We start from the raw sequence: 21,594 nt of genomic DNA, 5'->3' as shown, positions 1-21,594 counted from the left end.
GGGCACCGACTCAAGCTTATTTGGCCTTTGAATGGACGAAATTTAGGCTAACGACAGTGGCTCTTACGATTTTGGTCGATGCGACCTTCTAGTGTATGTGGGCTGGCGACAATGGCTCTTATGGTGTGGGTCGATGCAGCCTTTTATTGAGGGCTAGAGATAATGGCTCTTATGCCGTGGGCCGATGCGGCCTTTTAGTGAGGGCTGCCGACAATGTCTCTTACACCTTGCTTTTAGGCATATTCAGTTAACTGTTTTGGGTCCGGTCTCCGAATCGGGTTACAACTCGAGGTCATTTTGACCCTCAAGTTTTCAGGTTTCAAGCTGGTGACAGTGGCTCTTACACTTTTGGTCGATGCGACCTTTTGTGTATATATCCCTGAGGCTTATTAGGCTGACGACAATGGCTCTTACACGCTTGGTCGATGCAACCATTTATGTAGGCTTTATTTTTCCTCTCGTTAAGGGCTTTTGAAGTAAATATTTCCTGACTCGTCGTCGATTCGGGAAGAACCTCGATTTTGGGTAACTCACGGTAATGTTCGAGCACGTCCAGAGGTTTGGCTCAAAGGCTGAGTAGCTCGAATCCTGTGATTTGGAGCTGACATGGTTGAAGCTCTTTTGGCTATGAAGAGGGTAGCCTATTTAACCGGTTCTTTCCATAGTAGATTCGGAGTAATTGAAGGCTTGTGTAGGCTGGCAACAATGGCTCTTACGCCTTGTAGCGATGGTCAGGCATCCCCGAGTCGCATTAGTTCGGCTTGTACAGCCGTATGACCGAAGTCATTTGTGTTTGGACGGAGCCTTTGAGTCCCAACTGAAATAGTTTCGGCATCTATATCGAGGGTATGCCTTTTTAGGGGTCTTAAAGTTTGATATATAGCCGAAACTTTGGGATCGGGTCTATGCCTTTAGTGAGGTCTTACAAGTTTTACATGCCATTGAGGTCTTATAGTTTTTATATGCCATTGAGGTCTTACAGTTTTTACATGTCGTTGAGGTCTTACAGGTTTTACATGCCGTTGAGGTTTTATAGTTTTACATGTCGTTGAGGTCTTACAGTTTTGGATACTTGGTACAAGTATTGTTCATGCCTTGCTTGAGGTCTTACAGATATTGTTGCTGCCTTATGTAGGTCTTACAAGACCGAGTCTGCCCGCTCGGGGTTTTATGGCCTCGGGTTTTGGTGAATCGATGGAGGTGGCGCTTGACGGCAGTCTCCGAGTCGTTGAGGTTTCTTGACTCGGGAGCCATTATTCACAAACTTTGTATTGCCTCATCGAGGGCTTACGATTTTGGAGATCCTGACTCTGAGATCATGTGTTTTTGGAGATATCGGCACTAGTCCCCGAGTGTTCGGGGCAATTTTGGCCTTGGAGATGTTTCGTGCTTTTCATGTTGCCTCATCTGAGAGCTTATGATTTTGGAGTCCCGACCTGGAGTTCATTCAGGTGTTGAATCGTGGACGCCAGTCCCCGATTATTAGGGATGTTTTTAGTGGAGAAGTAGTTTTCGCGGAGGTAAATGATATTCTTCAATTGTTTGATACAAGTGTACATGTTTTTGCTGCCCAGGATCTGGCTATACGGACACGGTTCGTTTGACTGTTTGGCCTGGTACATCATTTTCCTATAGGGACCCCATTTGGCGTTTCTTGGCTTTTCCGAGCGGATGGCCTTTGGGGGGGATGCCCCTCAGTATTCGAGGTTGATTTCAAAAGAAGCCTCGAACACTTGTTGAGTCTCCCTTAGGTAGCATACAGATGTTGCCTCGTTAAAAACCTTCCCGGTAAAACCCTTTTCGGGATAAAAACTCGATCGAAGGACAAGAGTGCAATGGATGCTTTGAAACCTTAAGGTATTTGAGCTAGATTAACGCTCTGACTGCTTTGATCGGGCGGCTGCATACGGGTTAGTACGAAATACAAAATGAAAAGGGAGATGGTTATACCTTAGTGTAGGATGTGCCGGCGACGTTTCAAGGACCTATACGTCTAAGTTACTCGAGACGAGGATGCGATACGGTCCTTTATTTTGTTTGATCGGGTTTAATCGAAGGTGTGTCTTGATTACTCTTTGGCTCTTTTATGAGCAGAAGTACTGATGCTGGTGCCACGTCATTCACCGCGAACATTTACCTTGTCGCATGATGTTCCCCGTAGACGATTTTGATCCCATCCTTTGTCGAGAATTTCATCATTTGGTGTAGAGTGGATGGTATTGCTCTCATGCAGTGTATCCACGGTCATCCGAATAAGGCATTTTACCTCATGTCTCATTCGATGGAATTTGGCATTTTGGGTCGTGCCGGCCACGGTGACTGGGAGGGTGATTTCTCTTTTTGTTGTTTCACTTGCCATGTTTAATCCGTTGAGGATTCGAGTGGCAGGCATGATTTGGTCAAGAAGTTTGAGCTGCTCTATCACCCTTGGCCTGATAATGTTGGCCAAGCTACCTGGATCCACAAGCACACATTTTATTTGAAAAGAATTTACAAAAAAAGAGATTACCAGTGCATCATTGTGAGGTTGAAACAAGGTCTTGGTGTCCTCTTCGCTGAATGGGAGGGCGTCCTCAGGAATATATCCCCGGGTTCGCTTTTCTCTGGTGATGCATATTTTTGTCCTTCTTATTACGGGTTCCTGCAGGGGATCGACGCCTCCCAAGATCATGTGGATGACATGTTGTGGCTCATTTGCTTTGTTCTTCTTGGCCGCCTCTCTTTCCCAGAACTTATTTTTGGCTCGGTCGCTAAGGCATTCCCGGAGGTGGCCTTTGTTAAGTAATCGAGCTACCTTCTCTCGGAGTTGGTGGCAATCCTCGGTCCTATGGACGTGTGTGTTGTGAAACTCGCACACTAAGTTATGATTCCTCTGTTAAGGATCCGATTGTATAGGCCTGGGCCACTTGGTGTCTCTGATTTTACTGATGGCGAACACGAAGTCCGATACATCGACGTTGCACTTGTATTCTGACAAGTGAGGTACCCCCGTTGGCCCTGCATTCCTATCGAATCTGGCTCTATTGATGAGTTCCCGAGGATCCTGTCCTCGGTCTATCCTTTGATCATTTCAAGGTGGGTTGCGCCTCGGGGTGTTCCTCCTGTCTTCGATGTATGGTTGGTATCTTTCTTTATTTGGTTTTGGCTCTTTTTCCAGGAGCCTGCTTGGGTATATTGAGCCTGAGGGGGTTCCCAACTAGTCATCTTCGGCCCTGATTATTGACTGGTATCGGTTGTGGATATCCGACCAGGTCACAGCGGGATATTCGATCAAATTCTATTTCAAATGTTTTGAAGCCACTGAGCTTCATTCATTCACACCTTGAGTGAAAGCCTGCACTGCCCCAGTCATCGGAGACCGGTGGTAGCTCCATCTGTTCCATTTGGAAGCGAGATATTAATTCTCGCAGCATTTCATTCTCTCTCTTCTTGATTTTGAACATGTCGGATTTCCTCGTTGCTACTTTGATGGCACCGGCATGTGCTTTTCTGAAAGAGTTTTCTAACATGGCAAATGAATCTATGGAGTTAGGAGCCAAGTTGTGATACCACATCATGGCCCCCTTCAAGAGTGTTTCCCCGAACTTCTTTAACAAGATGGACTCGATTTCGTCGTCCTTTATGTTGTTGCCTTTTACCGCACAGGTTTAGGCAGTAACGTGTTCATTGGGGTTTGAGGTCCCGTTGTACTTTGGGAGTTCTGGCATTCTGAACTTCTTTGGTATAGGTTTCAGGGCCACTTCCTCGGGGAAAGGCCTTTGTATGAACTTCTTCGAATCCACACCTTTCAGGACCGGGGGTGCGCCCGGAATTTGGTCGACCCTAGAGTTGTAGGTTTTGATCTTTTTGTCGTTGGCTTCTATCATCTTCTCGCCCGAATCGATCCTCCTGGTGAGGTCCTCGAGCATTTTTATGATGGCGGGATTGACCGACCCATTATTGCTTGATATCTCCGGTACCTTTTCAGCTGGGGGAGCTGTTCTCGGTGCTACCGTGCTGGGAGTTTTCTGGTGACTTTGCATCTGAGTAATAGCTAGTTGGTGTGCCTGCAACATTTCAAAAATAACGTGAAGGATAACCTCATGTTCTTCCCTGGTCGGGGTTTTCTGAGCTTCTTGTGGATCTCCCTGATGCTCGCTCCTGTCGGTATGCGGGCTTACATCGATGCATTGGGCGTCGCGCGAGACCGTGTCCACGGGATTGGTTCAGGCACATTTCCAGGGTTTTGTGGTAGCACACCAGCACCCGGAACATCCACATCGTTCTTCCCGTGGTCCTCGAGATTGTTGTTTTTGCCTCCATTTACTGAGTTGGACATATTGACCTGAAATCGAAGATCTTGGACAAGAAAAAGCGTGAAAGATAACTTGCATTGAGTGACTAAACCAGCAAGAAAATAATCACTATTATTTTTAGCCCCACGGTGGACGCCAAACTGTTTACCATAAAAATGATAATAACAATTAAATTTGTTGATGGGACTCTAAAAATATGTGATCTATTTTTATGCTAGTTTGTTAAGTAGTTGATGCTATGTATGTGAGACTTAGAAACAAAATGAGAGTTAAGGATGGGGCGAAAATCAAACCGTTAGGCCAATAATCGGGGCCTCGGGCTCGTCAGTTTTGGGCCTCGAGGTCGATCCCAAGGCTCGGCCACGAGCTATTGAGGATAATTAGGGAAGGGCTACAGTTACACTAAGATCAATAGAGGCCCTTTATGCCCAATGATAAGCAACAAATGATGAACAAATATGAAGATAATAAATGGAAGCAATAATATCAAGAGAGTGTATGAGAGAGCAAAGAGAATGTTCTTCTATATTTCTTATAGAGCGGCTAGAGCAATAGAGTGTTACAAAGTGTCAAGGATCCCATTTATATAGGAGGAAAAATTCCATCATAGTACAAAATACATTAATTATAAAACAAATCGGGATGGGACAGCTGACTAACTTCATGATGCAGGCTCAGACTAGCTTCAGACTAGCCTGACAGATTTTGCCAGCCCTAGCTGCACTCTTCGGGAACTCCCCATATCTGTTGGGATCGCGACCAACGTTATCCCTAGGTCGGGTGTCGATGGACCTCGAGGGAGGATACTCGGTCCGTGGTTTCAAGCCTTCGAGGTGATCTTCCGAGATGCCTTGTCAACGAGAAATTGGTTCCTCCGGTTTCGTCGTATACATATTTTTATTTCAATTTTCGCTAGTGGTGTATTATTTTACAAAACAAGTGCACATTTCTTCCTTTCATTGGTTTCACTCAAAAGTCACCACAAACTTAGTCCCTTCTTACTTCTTTTAGCGTTCATTTCACAATTAAAGTGCTTTAAGAGGTAAAGGGATCAAAATAATGTCAATTAAAAATAAAAGGGTATAGGCTTCTAATGCGGGTGCCAAATAAAAGTCTATAGGCTCAAAAGGGGTAACTAGGGATAAATTTTATTTATGGTAAGCAATAAGCTCAAAAAGATCAAAGAAAACCTAAAATCATTTTTCAAACCGAGCATCACCTAAAATTTCGCTTCAACTCACATACTGAGCAACTTCTAGACTCAATCACAAAAATATGGACTACACAAAAACCTCACCACACGTGGCACATGATTCACTAAGGACGATCCCATTACGACTCTCAAACAATGCAAGTATTCACGGAGCCACGAGAAATTAAGCATTAAGCACAAAATGAACACAAGTCAAGAAAATGAGACATATGCATCACAAGAAATGCTATCCAATGGAAAAGGATCGAGGCACAAAGAAAAATCACGATAGATTAGTACTACCTAAAAAATAATAATAAGATATATATTTGGACTTTTTCTATTCTCTAATTTTTTTTTTGTATTTTTGGTCAGACTTTAATCCCTCAAGAAAACTGTCTAGGAGCTCCATTGTCGGTTCACAACTTCCTGCATTGCCTTGTTCAACATCCTTTGATGCACCAAGGAGGGCTTTTCATCATCTTCCAGAATAATCTTATGCATACAGAATGCGGGGATTATTCCCCGAATATCAGCTAAAGTCCATCCAATTGCCTTTTCCGCTTTTAAAGCACTGCCAATGTGGCATCAACCTACATGTTAGTAAGGTAAGAAGAAATAATAACTGGAAAAGTAGAATTTGAGCCTAAGAACTCATATCTGAGGTGTAGAGGCAGCGGTTTCAACTTCAACACCGGAGGCTCCTCAATTGAAGGTTTAGTTGGTGGAGTCTTTCTATTCTCGAGATCCAAAGACAATTTCCTAGGCTCGTAAGAATAAGAGCCCATCCCATGTAAAGCATTCACGCACTCCACTCGTCTTGCATTCTCATTGACATCAAGATTCAACAATACGGCCTCCAATGGGTCCTTCACATTGATCATTGCACTGGTGTCATCAACTATCACTGTTGTGACGAGGTCAACAAAAGAGCACACCTCAGTACTGTTGGGCTGCTTCATAGATTTGCACACATGAAAAACCACCATTTCATCACCCACCCAGAAGGTGAGTTCCCCTGCTTCCACATCTACCAATGCCTTCCCCGTAGCTAGGAAAGATCTACCCAATATAATAGGAACTTCGTAGTCCACCTCGCAGTCCAAGATCACAAAATCAGCTGGCAAGATAAATTTGTCCACCCGGACAAGCACATCACCAATAATACCCAAGGGTCTCTTTATCGATCTATCCGCCATTTGTAACCTCATGGAAGTCGGCCTAGGTTGCCCAATACCCAAAGTTTTGAAAACTGAGTAGGGTATCAAATTGATACTAGCTCCTAAATCACATAGAGCCTTGGAAAAATCTGCACTCCCAATGGTGCAAGGAATGGTGAAAGCACCGGGATCTTCAAGCTTTGGGGACATTGAATGCACTATAACAGTAACTTGGTGAGTTATCTTTATAGTTTCACAATCCATAGAATGCTTCTTTGTGACCAAATCTTTTATGAATTTTGTATAGCCCAGCATTTGTTCAAGAGCCTCCACCAGAGGGACATTAATGGACAAGCTCTTCATCATGTCAATGAACTTCTTAAACAAATTATCATTCTTTTGCTTCGCGGGCCTTTGAGGATAAGGTGGATGTGGCCTTGGCAAAGGTGCCTTGGCTTTAGGCACAACCGGTTCCGGCATATCTATTACGTGTTCCCTAGATAGGTTTACGTCATTTTGAGTTTCCACCTCGACATCTTGAATATCAATCTTCACTTCTTTATTCCTATTTTCATCAACCACATCTTCAACTACCAAAGGGACTTCATCCTCTTGCAACTCAACATCATCATCCAAGATTTGCTTTTGTTTGGAGGCATTCACATCACCGCCTCTCCCACTTCTTGTTGTAACCTCCATAACATGGTTGCTTCCACCCTTTGGGTTCACTACCATATCACCTGTTAGAGCACCCTTAGGGCGAGTATTTAAAGACTGTGAGATTTGGCCTAACTGTACCTCCAAATTTCTGATAGAGGTATTGTAGGAAGCCAACTGTGCATCCGAATCCGCATTCTTCTTCATCATTTGCTCGAACATCATTTCAATTATACTCATATAATTGCCAGAAGAACTAGGACCTTGAGATGGAAATGGGGGTAGATTGTTCGGTTGTTGGTATATTAGGGGCCTTTGAAAGCCTTGCCCCCGATTTCCTTGGTTTCCATTGTTCCATCCACCTTGATTGTTATTGCCACCCCAATTGTTGTTATTACCATTCCAATTCCCTTGATTGTTCTGGTTGTGGTTCTGATTGCCCCAGTTGTTGTTTTGGTTGTTGTTCCCCCAATTACCATTTTCTTGTTGTTGATTGCCCCAATTGCCTTGAGGTCTCCACTGTTGTTGGTTGGAAGAGTTGCCCCGTTGGCCTTGATAGTTGTTTACATATTGAACCTCTTCACTTTGGTCATCATAACCATCATTTTGAAATCCACCACAATTATCATCAAATTGCTCAGAATTCCTTTGGTTTTGTTGCCTTCTTTGCCTTCTCTTGTTGACAAGCATATTGACACCCTCCATGGAATTCACTTGGCGAGGGTTTTGGATTTGTTGTAACTATGCCTTAGCCAATTGGTTCATAGTAGTTGTCAACTCCGCTATAGCTTTCCCATGGTCATGCAATTCCTTGTGCAAATGAGTAACCGTAGGGTCACCCTGGGGCACATTTGCTCTGCTTTGCCATGCAGAAGAAGTGTCAGCCATCTCATCAAGTATATCACATGCCTCATCATACGACAACTTCATAAAGTTTCCCCCAGCTAGTTGGTTCACTATGCATTGATTTGTGGTGTTAATACCCCGATAGAAGGTTTGTTGTATCATAGCCTCGGTCATATCATTGTTGGGGAATTCTTTCACCATTGTTCTATAACGCTCCCAAATCACATGCAAAGGTTATGTGGGCTCTTGCTTGAAGGCCAATATCTCATCACGCAATGCCTCCATATGTCCCGGCGAGAAAAATTTAGCAATGAATTTATCCGCCAACTCATCCCAAGATGTGATGGAATTGTTGGGAAGTCTCTCGAGCCAATCTAATGCCTTCCCCCGAAGTGAGAATGGGAAGAGTCTCAACCTAAGAGCATCCTCGGATACATTCATTTGCTTGCTCCCCCAGCATGTATCTACGAACCCCTTGAGATGTTTGTAGGCATTTTAATTTGCAGCGTCCGTGAAATACACACGCTGCTCAAGTAACGTTAACATCACATTGGTTATCTGAAAATTGCCCGCTCGGATTTGGGGTGGGACAATAGCACTCGCACAGCCCTGGTTCGGAAGTACTCTGGGAGCCACTCTTGGAGGTAGCAGAGGAGGGTCTGGAACATTGTTATTATCATTCGCATTGGCCTGGCGGCCTTTACATTATCCTTGAGGTACAAGAGGCACCTCATCATCTCTAGCATCATCTACCTCCTCCCCCGCAATCACATTTCCAAGAGGGTCGTTAGCGTTGTTCGCTGCCATTTGGAACCTAAGTTGTGACACAAACAAGTAAGTAACAAAGAAGGAAAGAAGAACAATACACAAAACTAACTAAATAGATAGCCAAAACCGTTAGCTCGCCGACAACGGTGCCAAAAAGTGATCGCGGCCTACTTCGCACTACTATTGAGTAGCGAGAGAGGGTCAGAGCAGCTTTTACCCAATTTAGGGTCGGGATCGATTTCCACAGAGAGCTAGAATTTGGAATCGAGTATCTATCTAGTTTAGGATTGCGCATGTGTTCCAAATTACACTTCTACTCATTTTTGGGGTTTTCTTTTTACTTCTACTATTATCAAAATACAAATGGTAAATGCAACTAGATTAAGCTAAGAGTTAAACTAAAAGGGTTGTTCAAATGGTTTAAAAGGCACTAGGCTAATGACTTTCGCCTAGGTGGTTAATTGATGGGTAATTGAATCTAGGACACGATTGACATAATTGGGTAGTATGATATAACCGTTGCACGATATTACCCACTCTACCCCTCTCGGTGGTTCGAGTGATTTTGCCCGAATTGACTTTCTCAAGACCAATTGGGTATGCAAATTTGCACAAGCAACTAGGGTTCAAGTCGGATATTACTCTCTCGAGGTTTAACCCTTTAATTGGGGCTATCAATCTCTTGAGTACGCCTTAATTCCTTGTTGGACCAATTTTGAAGACTTAGGCTCTCTTTCTCAAGAAGAGCCCTAGTCAACTATACACAAACTAGTGTTTGCAACCACTAATTCAGCATTAACCATGACATTGGCTCAAATATCAAACACCCATAGTCAATCTAGCCCTAAAATACAAAACCTATCAATTATCCACACTAGGGTTGAGCCATAACCCTAGATTATGGGTCTAGCTACTCATAATTAAAGAAGAAAAGCAAGAAATAGATGAAGAACAACTCATATTAATTAATCACTAAGGTAAATAACAAGATTCAATGATGAAAAGTAGATACAATTGTCCAAAATGGCTAAGAAAGCCGAACCCACAAGATCAGTTGCGTTATAAAACTATCTGATGCCCTAAAAATGGGAAAAAGCTATTTATACTAAGCTGAAAATTCTGGACAAAAATGCCCCTGCGGGGTTAGTGCGTACCGTACAAAATGGTGTGCGTCCGCACTAGGGCTCTGAACTTGGGCAATGCGGACCGCACATAATGGACTACGGCCGCATAGGCTTCTAAGGCGGTCCGCATAAAATGGACCGCAGACCGCATAGGCTTCAATCCTCAAATCTGGCACCTCTCTGATCTTAGGTTCTGCAGACCACACTAAATCGAGTACGGCCGCATTGCCTTCAGTGTGGACCACACAAAACCTAGTGTGTCCGCATTGCAACTTTGCCTGGAATTCCACCTCTCTGAATCTCCTAGTGTGGACCGTACAGAATGGTGCATGGCCGCACTGGGCATGCTTTGCCTGAGCTTGTCTTGTCTTTGGCACTTGTCCAAGTTTCACTCCTTTTGAGCTGATTTAAGACATATTGTTACTTTGTTGATCAAACCTGCAATCAACCACAACTTGTGAGCCTTTTGGGACTATTTTGTACAAATTTCTAATCAAAACTTAAGCAAGAAGGAGTATAAAATGTATTAAAATCCCTAGTTATAAGTACCCGACCTCAGGGATCTCCATCAGGACAAGGCTAGGCTCGAGGAAGCCGATGATGCCTTCGCCAGCACTGAGGTGGTAATCGACCTCGAGGATCTCCATCAAAGGGAAGGTTAGGCTCCAGGAAGCTAATGACATCATTACAAGACCCGAGGTGGTACCCAACCTCGGGGGTTTTTTTTGTCAAAAGAGAATTAGGCTCCAAGGAAATAAGCATTTAAACTCTACCTGTATGGGCTTGGCCCTAGGGTACCATCTGAGATCGGACAAACCCTCTTTCAAGATCTATCTATAGCGCTCTAAGGGACTGCCCTCGAGAGATCAAAGGCAGTCCCTGTTCACAGGCCTCCGAGCAAATTTCTTCTCAAAGGTTACCATGGAGTTTAAGTAATAAATCATGGTTTCAAGGCCCAAAACGCTACTTTCATTATAGTCGAAGTCAAGGTCCTGGTGACCCGAGTTTAGTGGTCCAATCCAGGTTCGATCCAAGGGATCACAAAAGGTTCCGCACGAGGACATATTAATCAACCGAAGTCCAGAAAGAATACTCACACCCGGGTTCGATATGGACACTAACCGATAGAATCATGCATTCAGAATTTCCGTGAACATAAATGAAAGGGAGTACAACAAGCATCGAAGACAAAATTAAATAAATATCTTTGCATTCATGAACATTCAATTACAAAAGCCCACGAGGGGTCCTTACATATGATTACAAAAGCCCACGAGGGGTCCTTACACAAAAACAAAGAAGCAAGAAGGTGTACATATAGTAAAAGTCTAAGAGCCTAGCCTATTCTTAAAGGTGTGTCCTCGGCAGCAACATTTTCGGGCATCATCTCCTCAGGCACGCATCCTCAAAGACAATATCTTCCAAGCACGATCCCATCGGGAGTCTTATCTCGATTCCCCAGAATGGCATCTTCAAAAGGGGAGACAACGAAGAGGAAAGCGATGGAGAAGAGCAAAGTGATGCGGAAGAGGCTGGAAGGAACGAAGAAGTGGCTGGGTAAAAAATCTGGCTAGTATGGATTTCACCAGGCTATTATTGTAAATCCACTTCTTGAGACATTGCCCCGGTGCGAGATGAAACAGTTAGTAGATAGCACTACCTCACTCCATGGAAAGCAAAGGGAGTGAGGTGCCACACCGGTGTATAGCCCAATCCCCCTCTTGATCAGCGATGTATAATCCAAATATTTCCTCAGGTCGGAGGAAATCGGCCCTCTGCTTTGTCGTCCCAAGCCGACGACTACAGCAACAACAATAATAACAACAACAAAAAAAACAGCGTAATCTTGCTCGACCAGAGAAGGTCAAGGAGACAGGCCATGACATGCCTGATAGAAGTATCGTCATACAATCTTGAGGCCATGGGCATAAAACATGGTGAACGACAAAGAATAAAGATAGCGAGAAAGGAGAAAGATAAGTACTTGGATAAAAGGCTGATCCCAGGAGGTCCCCATTTATAGAAAGGTGGCAACATAACCAATTGTGCCATTATCTCCCTCGAAAAATGTAATTATAGGCGCATTTAATGCGTTCCTAGGAACTAAATCGACAGCGACATTATGGCTTGGAGAATGAGAAACTGCAATACGTTGAATGATCCTGGAAAAGCGAAACAACGGAAGTGTTTTGGTAATCATGGAGGCTTCGTCGTCAGTATGACATCATCACGGGAAGTTTGAAGAGTCAGATGTCAAAATTATTTCTTGTCGCTACTCTCTAAGAAACGTGGGGACTATCTATATACGGCAAAATCGGAGGAACCAATTTCTCGTTAACAAGGCATCTCGGTAGATCACCTCGAAGGCTCGAAACCACAGACTGAGTATCCTCCCTTGAGGTCCATCGACACCCGACCTAGGGATAATGTTGGCCGCGACCCCAACAGATATGGGGAGTTCCCGAAGAGTGCATTTGTCAGGCTAGTCTGAGCCTGCATCATGAAGTTAGCCAATTGTCCCATCCCCATTTCTTTATCATTAATGTATTTTGTACTATGATGGGATTTCCCCTCCTATATAAAGAGGATCCTTGATACTTTGTAACACTCTGTTGCTCTAGCCGCTCCATAAGAAATATATAAGAACATTCTCTTTGCTCTCTCATACACTCTCTTGATATTATTGCTTCCATTTATTATCTTCATATTTGTTCATCATTTGTTGCTTATCATTGGCCATAAAGTGCCTCTATTGATCTTAGTGTAACCATTAGTCCTGCCCCGATTATCCTCAATAGCTCGTGGCCGAGCCCTGGGATCGGCCTCGAGGCCCAGAACCGATGAGACCGAGGCCCCGATTATTGGCCTAACGGTTTTATTTTTGCCCCATCCTTTACTCTCATTTCATTTCTAAGTCTCACATATATAGCATCAACTGTTTAACAAACTAGCATAAAAATAGATCACATATTTTTAGAGTCCCATCAATAAATTTAATTGTTATTACCATTTTCACGGTAAACAAAATAGTTGGGAAAAAAGAGAGAAAATATGGAAAAAAAGAAGGAAAAATAGAGATGAATAAATTTTTGTCCTGTTCTTTCTAGTGGTATGAATTAATGTAGTGCTTAAAGAAGAAGGGAATATTTTTGGGGGTGATATTGTTTGTGAAATTGAAGTGGGATTGAGGAATTTGCGCTTAAGTTATCATGTGATGTGTTAAAGTGCTTAAGAAGTTGATTCAATATTCCTAAATATATCATACTCATCCCTTAGCCCACATAACAACCACGAAAAAGTCCTATTTGATTTTAGATCGAGTGAACCTACGTTAGTAGAGATTTACATTATGGGCAAGCCTATGGTACCAATTGTATGCACGTGAATTCTTTGTGAGAGTAAGCGATTTTCTTTAATATATGTGAGTCATTAAAATATATTTGATCATGAGATTCGAATGTGTGGATTGAACTTTTCTCTTGTTCTTATTGTGAGGGCACATGGCTTCACGAGGGATAGGTAACGTTATTAGATTTCTCTATGATGTTGGGTGTTCAAGCCATGAGTGCACTATGACATTGAGTCAGTTTTTGAGGCTAGAATTGTTATGAGCACGTTGTCTTTATTGTGAATATTGTTGAAGAATGGCATAAGTAAAGAGAAGTGTAAGTAATTACATATGCTAAGATTTAATTGTTGCTATCAACCATTGTCATAGGTATAGTGCGATTCGATTATGTAACATATAAAGTGCTCAAAGATAGAGTGATTTTTGGTTAACTCGAGGACGAGCAACATTTAAGTGTGGGATAGTGATGTTTGGCTATAATTATATATTTTTTGTATATTACATGCCTTACTTTTTGGTACTTTAATGAGAAATTATACTATATTTGTGTTTCTGAGTATATTTTATTTGTAGATGCTTTGGAGATGAAATTGCGGAGAAAATAGATTATTTTGACCAAGATGACATGATTAGTTGAAGTAATTGACAAAGGAGCTCATTGTGTTTGGCCATGAGAAGTTCTCCTAATTGATTACAATATAGTGGACAATAATGATTGTGCTCATTAGTCATTATGACATAATATTATTGTGACATAATTATGGAATACAAAAGAACATGAACTAAGTCTTAAAGGCAAACCAAGGGATTGGAGTTGAATTCGTGAAAACAGCAAAATGTCACTGGTTTCTGCGCCAGGGCCAGCGCTAGGTGCTGCCCAGGACACTGGGTAAGAATTTTTCTTTTTTTTATTCGGGACAAGGTTATTTTGGTCCTACACTGCCCTAACTTGTATAAAAAGAAGTCTAAACCTATTTTGGGGGAGATAGAACGTTTTTGAGAGTAAAGTTTGAGAAAGGGATAGCACAGAGCCACCGTGGAGGCCGGGTTTCATATTTTCTTTCACCAAACTTAGTAATTTTTATGTTTCTTTGTATGATTTGTTGTTTTGCTACTATGTCTATGTGGAGCTAAACTTCACGTTCTAGGGTTGTGGTTCTTCCATGACTATTGTTATTCGAATATTGATTTTTATTTCTTAGTTTATCATATTAGTTTATTTATTCAATCTTGTGCGTAATTATATAATTGCTTGATCACCAATTAAATACTATCTATGAATCTAGAGTTGAACTCGAAAGTGGGAATACTAGATTGCACATAGGATTGAGTAGAGCAAGTTCTTGAACCTGGGCATCGGGGAATGGATTCGCAGTTAGGATAGACATATACCTAATTGCCTTGCTTGGTTGATTTACAGGAATTATAAATGCGTTCTTATTAGTTCTATTATAGACATATAGGCGTTAGGTTAGCTTGAATAGGCGAGTAAGAACTCAACGAATTCTTATGAGCATATTAACCCTGTCAACCATTAAATCAGATAAATTAATTAGTCAATTCAAATGAAGAATACAATATGATTGTTAGATAGCCCATAACTCTAGAACGTTTTCATCACATTAATAACATAAAAATCTGCTCTTCATTTGTCCTTAGTTCATTATTTGTTTTCTTTTTATTTTAATTAGATTAGAATCATATACTTCTAGGTTTAATTCTTATTTAGATAATTAGGATAGTCTAATTTAGTTAATAGTTAATCACAAGTTCTCGTGGGTTCGACATCCGACTTTTAGTCACTTTATTACTTGACGACCGCGTATACTTGCGTGTGCGTTTGGCCGCAACAAGTTTTTAGCGCCATTGCCGGGGACTTAGAATTAGCTATATTTCTAGATTAGACTTTTACTTTTAACTTTATATCTGTACCTTCACGTTTTTGGTCATTGGCTTGTCAAACGGCTGTCTACCTTATAAATAGGATGCCTACTCCATAGCTCAAACTTTGTTCTCCTTTTCAATGCCTCTTTAACACATTCCGTAACCTTTTGAAATTAAGAGTTTTTGGTTGTTTATGTTACCGCTGGTTAAAACCATATAACAATAATAAACTTGCTCCCAAATCAAGACCTTGTGCCTTCATGGGATACTCACCTTCTACAAATAGTTATGAATGTCTTGATCTTTCAACCTCCAAAATATTCATCTCAAGACACGTCCTCTTTGTGGAACATATATTTTCATTCAAAAATAATCAGCTAGGTCTTCCCAGAATAGAACCATCACTCTTGCGCACTAGTGGATCCACTCCATAGAACCAACCAATGTTTCTCCAATACAAAACCAATCAGATTTTGCCTTTGAACCTATCTCATTGCCTCCCTCAAGCAACTCTCCTTGTCAACAGCCACCCATGGAAGGTTTGTCGAGCTTATCATTGCAGGATGATGCTTACCTTCACTCGAGGTACGATCTTATCTACCTTGTTCTTCTTCCACTACTACGCCTCTTCTCTCTTCTTCTACCACAAAAGTGGTACCTCTTCCTCCCTCAAGAATGGTGATGAGATCTCAAAATAATGTCTTCAAGCCCAAATAAGTTTTTGACTACCTTGTTGTCTCGCCCAACAAAATACTGCCACTAGCACCTCATACGTTTAAGCAAGAAAACAAATATATTGAATGGCATGATGCAATGCAGGCTGAATACTCAGCTCTTTTGAATAATGCTACTTGATCTCTAGTTCCTCCAACTTCATCACAAAATGTGATAGGCTGCAAGTGGGTATTTCGTGTAAAACAAAATGCAGATGGATCAATGGAACGATATAATGCGCGTCTAGTTGCAAAGGGTTTTCACCAAAGACCGGGTGTTGATTTTCATCAATAAGCTTTACCATCAGTATCTTAGTTTTACAAGGCCGGGTATTTGCTTTACCATCAATAAGCTTGCTCAATTCCAACATGCTCCATCGATTCGACATTGGCAAGCAGCTAAGTGCTTGCTCAGATACCTCAAAGAAACACTCACCTATAGACTTATCATAAGGCCCTCATCCACTACCATACTTCTGACTTACTCTGACGCTGATTGGGATAGAATGCTTGATACAAGACACTCAACTTCATCTTATGTCATTCTTCTTGGGTTAAATCCTATCAGTTGGTGTTCTAAAAAGAATCGAATAATTGCTCGCTCATCCACTGAAGCTGAGTATCGAACTGTTGCAGGAGCTGTAGCTGAAGTAAACTGGATTGTTAATCTCCTTAAGGAGCTGCATCTTCCACCTAATACTCCGCTAAAAATCCTATGCGATAATGTTCGAGCTACTTATCTCAGTCGTAATCCTATCTTCCACAGTAGAATGTAACATGTGGCCATTGATTTTCATTTCGTCCGTGATCAAGTTGAAAGGAATAAAAATTAATGTTCGGCACATTAGCAATGTCTCACAGCTTACAGATGCCCTAACAAAACCTCTACCTCGATGACCTTTCTCTGAATTTGTGACCATGATTGGCCTCCAACCAGTGGAGACAATCTTGTGAGGGCATGATAAGGATAAGGATAAGCAGAGCTAAGATTCTCATTTGAATTAAAATTATTGTATATATCTCCTAAACCTCTCTTCATCATCTATAAAACTCCTACTACCATTGTACTTCTTCAGATATAAATGTACCCATTTACATGACTGAATTATACAAGTTGGAACACCAAATCTTCATTGTTTTAATTAACAACAACAAAAACTTGGTGTTTAGCTTGCATTTCCATGTGCTATTGAATAATTACATCTTCAGCCATTAAGACCCATCAACCGATCGGTCACTACTGTGATTATCTTCTTCTTTAAGCAAAAATAGGTTTTTGTTCAAATTAATACCCAAAATACATTCAATCAAACGCTTCAAAAAGCGAATCTTTGGGTGACTACTTTGTCAAAATGCTAATTTTATTGAACTATAAGCTAGTATTTGGATATAAATCTGGCTGAAACTTGAAAAAAAAGTTTTTGAAGTTGTGTTGAAAAATAATTTTTGGAAGTTGGGGTTGTATTTGGACATTCACTTTATTTGAAAAAAAAATTTGAAATCTTATGAGTTGAAGAAAGAATTTTACCCAAAAGTTGCCCTAAACCTATTTTTAGGAATTTAAAAATATTTGATTTTTTTTCAAAAACTTGATCATATTTTATGAGAAAACAATGTTTTAAAAAAATAATTGAAAAAAAGTAGCCAAGATCTTGATAGAGAAGTGATCACATCTATCAAAGTCGGAGCCACTGACTGGATACTCTACATTGCACCTTTAATGAAAATTTGCTGCTACAGAAAATGCTGGTAATGATTTGCCTGATAATTAGTTCTAATGTTCAAAATCCCGATAAAGGGTGTTCAATATGTGTTATATAACTCTAAAACATAATTGTATATGGTCAAAATCAGGTATGCCCGATTTCATGGGCTCGAAGAGTCACTTCGAGCCCGAGTTCAAAATGGACCAAGCTCGAGCCCGATGACGAAGTACAAGGCTCAAAGATTGAAGTACACGATGGGAACCATGGCTGAGTATGACCAATCCCAAGATGACGCCATTATGGGTTTGTAACAGAAAGAGCAAGATTCTCGCAACATCCCTAAGATAACGACATAAATTTCGGAATAGATTTGTACGAGTTTGTACGGATTTATACTAGGCGGTTAGACAGCTATCCCAATAAGATTCCCTACTAAAAATGAAAATGTACCTTGTAAAAGACTCCCCTGCTATATAAAGGGAAGCCCATTCATTTGTAACATTATCAATCATTGGCAAAAGAATATACATTCTTATTTTCTTGCTTATTACTCAACAGAATTGTCCTTTAACTTTATTGTTCTTACTGACCTACCTCAAGGCCACCCTAGCTCGAGGTCGAGGCTTGCTTGCACACTGGTTTGATTCAACTTACTTATTTAATTTATAAGTTTGATTGTTGGTTATCAGTTAGTATTGGACTAAATCACGTATATTTAAGACCTCAAAACAAATTTAGTTGTTACTCGAATTTTAGGGGTAAACAGTTTGGCGCCCACTGTGGGGCTAAAGATAATAGTGATTGTTTTAGTGCTGATTTTAAGAACACACGTTATTTTCACACTTATTCTTGTCAAAGATTCTTTGTTCTCAGGGTAAAACATGTCAAACTCACAGAACGCGCTCGTACATGGTAGTGACGATCTTGTATTTCAAAGGGAAAATGACAACGTAATTGCTCCAAGAGTTAGTGTGTCACCGATTAACCCTGAGGAAGTGCCTGCTACCAAGCCAGTCGATGTCAGTTCACACATTGCTCTGAACGCGGATTTAGGTGCGAACCCCGGAGGAAGTGTGCACAGGGAAGGCCGAACTGGTGGCCAAGGAACTCGGAGTGTAAGAGACGGGGGAGTTAGTCTTTAGGTGATATTTGAGATATTGCAGGCTCAATAGGCTGCTATTTCTCAGCTTCAGAGTCAACACAAAACTCCGAGTGTGGTCGATCCGGAAATCACTCGCCGTACCAAGCCAGTGCCGGAAAGAACAAATGGTAGTGGATCAGGGGTTGATCCTACGATTATGAAGATGCTTGAGGAGCTCAATAAAAGAATTGAGTCAGGAGAAAAGAAAATCGAAGATAATGACAAAAAAGTGGAAACATACAATTCCCAAGCTGATCAAATACTAGGGGCACCCCCGATCTTAAAGGGTGTGGATTCAAAAAAGTTCGTGCAAAAGCCTTTTCCCTAGAGTACGGCTCTAAAGCCCATTTCAAAGAAGTTTTGTATGCCGGATATACCGAAATACAATGGGACCACCGATCCTAATGAACATATCACTACATACACATGCGGTATAAAGGGAAATGACTTAGAAGACGATGAGATCGAGTCCGTTTTGTCGAAAAAAATTGAGGAAACTCTATCAAATGAAGCAATGGTTTGGTATCACAACTTGCCACCGAACTCCATCGATTCATTTACCATGTTAGCTGATTATTCTGTGAAGGCTCACGCTAGGGTCATAAAAGTTGCAACGAGAAAATCCAACATTTTCAAGATAAGACAAACGGATAACAAAATGCTGAGGGAGTTCATGTCCCGATTTCAAATGGTGCGAATGAAGTTGCCACCAGTTACGGATGATTGGGTCATTCAAGCTTTCACACAAGGGTTGAATGAGTGGAGTTCGATAGCGTTACGACAATTAAAGCAAAATCTGATTGAATATCCAGTTGTAACTTGGGCAGATGTGCATAATCGTTATCAATCGAAGATCAGGGTTGAGGATGACCAGCTGGAGCCCCTCGGATTCAATTCATCCAAACGGATTGGCAGTTAAAGCCCTGAGGTATACCGACAAGGAACCGAGGTCGAACAGAGAACTATATCAGCCATATGGCGCAGATCAAAGAAATAGTGGTTTGGGGCTCAATCCTCCTCGGAATTATCGAAGAAATGATCGAGGGAAAAATTCTCGGGGACTTATAAGTAAGAATGGTTTTGATTAACATACTGATCCCGCAAAAGCACCTTGATTATCGGAGTATAATTTCAGTGTCGATGCATCGAGGATCGTATTGACTATCGGAAGAATCAAAGACACCAGGCAGCCCAGACCTATACAAATCGATACTTCTCAAAGAAATCCAAACTTGATGTGTAAATATCATGGCAGACATGGCCATAGGACCGAAGATTGCAGACAGCTCAGGGAGGAGGTAGCTCGATTGTTCAACGAGGGTCATCTTCGAGAGTTTCTTAGTGATCGAGCTAAGAATCACTTCAGAGAAAGAGACATCAATAGAAATAATGAGTAGGAAGAGCTACAACATGTAATTCATATGATAGTTGGCGGGGTCGATGTTCCATAAGGGCCTATCAAACGTACCAAGGTGTCGATTACAAGAAAAAATGGACTCGGAGTTATATGCCCAAGGGCATCCTATCGTTCAATGACGAGAAGCGGAAGGCATTTCTCAACAGCACAATGACGCCCTGACAATTTCTATTTTGTAAAATAAAATTCAAGTTAAACGTGTTCTTGTGGGTCCCGGTAGTTCGTCAAACATAATCAAATCAAGGGCTGTAGAGCAACTCGACCTGCAGGACCAAATTGTACCTGCATCTCGAGTCCTAAACGGCTTCAACATGGCAAGTGAAATAACGAAATGAGAGATAATCCTACCGGTGAACGTGGCTGGGACCATCCAGGATACAAAATTCCATGTCATCAAAGGCGACATGAGATATAATGCACTACTCGGGAGGCCATGGATCCACAACATGAGGGTAGTACCATCGACCCTTCATCAAATGATGAAATTCCCAACAATGAATGGTGTGAAAACAGTTTACGGGGAACAACACGCAACAAAGGAAATGTTTGCAATCGATGAGGTGACACCAGCATCAACACTTTCGAGCTAAAAAAACGAGCAACAAAGATAAGCAAACGGCCAAATAGCAATCACCGTCCCCAACCTCGACCGAATCGGAGAAACAAGTAATCAAAAAAGAAGAAGAGGATTTCCTTACTCCTCGAACTTTCATTTTTCCCGAAGAGTCACATGCAACCAAGTCAACGGTCGAAGAGCTGAAATAGGTCATACTAATCGAGTATATTCCCGAACGAAAGGTATACCTGGGAACAGGGCTAACCCCCAAACTCAGAAAAAAACTCATTCAATTTCTTATTGATAACATGAATTGTTTTGCTTGGTCCCATTTAGACATCACATGGATCCCACCGAAAATAACAACTCACCAGTTGATCCTCGACCACAGATTTAAACCGATGAAGCAAAAGAGAAGGCCCCAGTCCGAGGTGAAGCATGCATTCATAAAGACTAAGGTAACTAAACTTCTTAAAATAGGGTCCATTCAGGAGGTAAAGTACCCTGAGTGGTTAGCAAATGTAGTTGTAGTCCCAAAAAAAGGGAACAAACTTAGAATGTGCGTAGATTATAAGGATTTAAATAAGGCATGCCCTAAAGACTCTTTTCCACTGCCTAAAATCGACTGCATGATTGATGCCACAGCCGGCCATGAGATCCTTACCTTTCTCGATGCCTATCCGGGTACAATCAAATTCAGATGAACACAGAAGATCCGTAGAAGACCTCATTTATCACCAAGTATGGAAATTATTATTACAACATAATGCCCTTCGGACTAAAAAT

The sequence above is a fragment of the Nicotiana tabacum genome, chromosome 10, assembly GCF_000715075.1.
Source record: "Nicotiana tabacum cultivar K326 chromosome 10, ASM71507v2, whole genome shotgun sequence".
NCBI classification, from domain to species: Eukaryota; Viridiplantae; Streptophyta; class Magnoliopsida; order Solanales; family Solanaceae; genus Nicotiana; species Nicotiana tabacum.
This window is presented reverse-complemented; position numbering follows the sequence as displayed.